Source organism: Phyllostomus hastatus, unplaced genomic scaffold, assembly GCF_019186645.2.
Source record: "Phyllostomus hastatus isolate PE091 unplaced genomic scaffold, TTU_PhHast_1.1 phas_contig_38, whole genome shotgun sequence".
Classification (NCBI taxonomy): domain Eukaryota; kingdom Metazoa; phylum Chordata; class Mammalia; order Chiroptera; family Phyllostomidae; genus Phyllostomus; species Phyllostomus hastatus.
This window is the reverse complement of record NW_025333869.1, coordinates 6,448,307-6,452,815: the sequence shown is the minus strand read 5'-3', so window position 1 is coordinate 6,452,815 and position 4,509 is coordinate 6,448,307.

Below are 4,509 nucleotides of genomic sequence, written 5' to 3'. Positions count from 1 at the left end.
AGAAGACATACACAGACTGAAAGTGAACAGTTGGAAAAAAATATTCCAAGCAAATGGATAGGAAGAAAAGCTGAAGTAGCAATACCTATATGAGACAAAATAGACTTCAAAACAAAAACCATGAAAAAAGACACTGAGGGACACTTCATAATACTCAAGGGAAGAATCCATCAAGAAGACATAAACATTGTAAGCATATATGTACCCAACATAGGATCACTCAAATACATAAGGAAAATCTTGGAGGACTTCAAGAAAGATATAGACAGCAACATACCTACACTAGGGGAGCTTAACACACCACCGGCAACAATGGATAGATCTTCCAAACAAAATATCAACAAGGATATGGTGGCATTGAAAAATGCTCTAGATAGCAAATGGAATATGCACACACACACACACACACACACACACAATCTCCTTTGATTCCAAAGAAGCAAAGTAAAAATTGTTTTCAAATGCACATGGAACATTTTCTGTTTTAAAAATATATTTTATTGATTATGCTATTACAGTTGTCCCATTTCCCCCCTTCACTCCCCTCCACCCTGTACAACCCTCCCACCCATATCCCCCCCTTTAGTCATGTCCATGTGTCATACTTATAAGTTCTTTAGCATCTACATTTCCCATACTATTCTTACCCTTCCCCTATCTGTTTTCAACCTACAATCTATGCTACTTATTCTCTGTACCTTTTCCCCCTCTCTCCTCCTCCCACTCCCCTGTTGCTAACCTTCCATGTGATCACCATTTCTGTGGTTCTGTTCCTGTTCTAGTTGTTTGCTTAGTTTCTTTTGGTTTTGCTTTAGGTGTGGTTGTTAATAATTGTGAGTTTGCTGTCCTTTTACTATACATGTTTTTTCTTTATCTTCTTTTCTTAGATAAGTCCCTTTAACATTTCATAAAATAAGGGCTTGGTGGTGATGAACTCCTTCAACTTAACCTTATCTGAGAAGCACTTTATCTGTCCTTCCATTCTAAATGAAAGCTTTGCCGGATAGAGTAGTTTGGGATATACATTCTTGCCTTTCATGACTTGGACTACTTCTTTCCAGCCCCTTCTTGCCTGTAAGGTCTCTTTTGAGAAATCAGCTGACAGTCTGATGGGAACTCCTTTGTAGGTTACTGTTCCCTTATCTCTAGCTGCTTCTAGGATTCTCTCCTTCATTTTTACCTTGGCTAATGTAATTATGATGTGCCTTGGTGTGTTTCTTCTTGGGTCCAACTTCTTTGGGACTCTCTGAGCTTCCTGGACTTCCTGGAAGTCTATTTCCTTTGCCAGATTCAGGGTGTTCTCCTTTATTATTTGTTCAAATAACTTTTCCACTTGTTGCTGTTCCTCTTCTCCTTCTGGTATCCCTATAGTTCAGATGTTGGAACATTTGAAGATGTTCTGGAGGTTCCTAAGCTTCTCCTCATTTTTTTAAATTTTTATTTCTCCATTCTTTTCTGTTTGGTTGTTTCTTTCTTCCTTCTGGTCCACTCTAATGTTTGGAGTCCCAGTTTCCTTCCCATCACTCTTGGTTCCCTGTGCATTTTCCTCCATTTCTCTTATTGTAGGCTTCATTTTTTAAAATCTAATTTGTGACCAAATTCAACCAATTCTGTGAGCATCCTGATCACCGGTGCTTTGAACTGTGTATCTGATAGGTTGGCTATCTCTTGGTCACTTAAAAGTACTGGCTCTGAGGCTTTGATTTGTACTTCTGTTTGAGCCATTTTTTCAGGGGCGGGGGGAGGTCTGGTTGCACCTGTTCTGTATGAAGGTCAGAGCCTTAGGTGTTCACCAGGACAGGGCACCCCAGTTGCTGGGTTGTAATGTTGTATGTGGGGGTGGGTGTGAGAGGAAACAATGGTGCTTGCTCCTCTCTCCATCAGATTTCAGTCCCTTCCATTGCTTCCCCCAAGCTAACTGAGACTTTCTGGTGCTATTTCCAGTGTGGGTGGGCTTGTGTACATTCTAGGACCCCGTGGGTCTCTCCAACACACTCTCCTGTGAGGCTGGGAGTATCTCCCTGTGCCTCAACCCGCCACAGGTGCTTTCAATTGGTGTTTTGTGGTTCTATTTCCCAGTGCTGGGACCCTGGGTTGCACAGTCTGTCTCACTGCCCAACTTCACCTGGTTTGTCTGCACATGAATGTGGCCCAGACAGCCAGGTGCCTTGAGTGCAGTGCCTCGCTTCACAGTTGTCACCTCGCTGGGTCTGCCAGCTGCCTGTGTGCCCAGGGTCTGCCCTTTGCGGTCTTGTGCTCGGGATGCCTTAACATGTCCGGGATGCCTTATATACCCAAAATGCATTACGTGTCCAGTGCCACTGCTTTTTGTGCCTCGACCCCTATCCACCCAGCTGCCCAAATCTGCCCCTCCTACTGGTCTGGATGAGTGTGTATATTTTAACTCCTTGGTTGTCCGACTTCCATACAGTTCAATTTTCTGTCAGATCTGGTTGTTATCTTGTTTCTAAATTGTTGCTGACCTTATTTTGGTTGTGCAAGGAGGCACAGTGTGTCTACCTATGCCTCCATCTTGGCCGGAAGTCTGTCTACTCTATTTCTTATACTGTACTTTACATTCACATGGCTATTCTATAACTACTTATATGTACCTCTTAATATCTTAAGCTATTCACCCAATCTCTCCCTACCCCTTCCCATCTGGCAAACTTCTGGTAACTAACTTCTTTTCTTTTGCTTTGAAGAGTCTCTCTTTATTTTTTAACATTTGTTTTTTTTTAAATAATGATGTGTCTTGGAGTGGGCCTCTTTGCTTTCATCATAATTTGGAGTCTCTGAACTTCCTGGACTTGCATGTCTATTTCCTTCCCAAAATTAGGGAAATTTTATTTCACTATTTTTTGAGATAGATTTCCAATTACTTGCTCTTTCTCTTCTCCTTCTGGCACACATATGAGGCAAATGTTGGACCTCTTAAAGTGGTCCCAGAGGCTGTTTATACTATCCTTGTTTTTTTTGGATTTTTTTTTCTTCTTGTTGTTCTGCATCGTTGTTTTTTGCTGCTCATGTTCCAAATCATTGATTTGATTCTTGTCTTCATCCATTCTACTGTTGTTTCCCTGTAAAATTTTCTTTATTTCAATTAGTGTATCCTTCAGTTCTAACTGGGTCTTTTTTTTTTTTTTTTCTGCTGAGGTCCTCACTAAGTTCCTTATAAACAGTGTTTTGAACTGTGCTTCTTATAGATTATTTCCATTTAATTTAGCTATTTTTCTGGAGTTTTTGCCTGTTCTTTAATTTGAGCCATGTTTCTATGTCTTCTTTTAGCAGCCTCCCTTTGTTTGTTTCTATGTATTAGGTAGAGCTGCTTTGACTCTATGTCTTTGTGTTGTGGTCTAGTGTAGTAGGTGTTCTATAGGGTCCAGTGGTACAGCCTCCCCTGTCACCCAAGCTGGGTATTCAAGGTGTGCCCTTTGTGTGGGCTGAGTACACCCCCCTCTTGTAGTTGAGCCTTCATTGCTGTTGGCAGATCAATGGAAGGGATTTACCCAGGCCAGTCAGCTGCAAGGACTGGCTGTGACCACTGACCACCAACCTCTGGCCTCCATTGAGGACCATCTATGCAGGTGCTCCAATGTGATCTGCAGCTGTCTCCTGGGTGTGTTGGCCCTGGGGTTTCCTTGGTGTTGCAGGCCAAGGTCAGTCCTGACCTGTGTTTTGTTCAGGGCACCCTGCCTGAGCTATAAAAAATATCTGACATGGTTGCTACATGTGCTAGGCTTGGAGATTACCAGGTGAAGCCAAACTGTAACTCTAATCTGGCTGCCACTCTAGGCCTCACTGAAGACAGCTGTTACTTGTTTGATAAGATTTAGGAGCCAGGACAAGCCATTCTTATGGAAAAGCAGCCTGGGTAGGACCACAAGTGGGGTGGCATAAGGCCTCTGTGGATCACCAAGGTGGGTCACACAGTGTTAGCCAGATTGATGGAGTCTCAGATATGGCACCAGCCTACTGGCTCTGAGCGGGAGGGCTCAGCAAAGGGACAATGGCCTATATTCACCCCAATGCCAGACACTTCACTCTCTCTTGGTATACCACTTGTGCCCTTCAAGCTGCCGCCACAGTGCTAGAGTTCAGAGGGAGAAAATCTGAGTAGGTGAGTCTGTGTGTGGGATAACCAAGAGGAACTGCTTAGGGCTCTAGCAGCCTTCTCTAGCAACATAATCCCTGCTGTTTTTTGCAGCCAAAAGTTGTGGGGACTTATCTTCCTGGCACTGGAATCTTGGGCTGAGGATCCTGCTATGGGTCTGGGGCTCCTGGCTTCCAGGATATCCCTCATGAATTTTTATCCATGTGGGTGTGGGGCCAGCCTGTTCCATGTCTATGCCCCTGTTACAAGACTGGATGGATGAGGTTTCCTCAATTCTATAATTGTCAGACTTCCATTCAACCTGATTTTGTAGTTGTCAGACTCCCATTCAACTCTATTTCTGGTGTTCCTGAGTGATGGTTTTTCTATATTTTAGTTGTAATTTTGATGTGGCT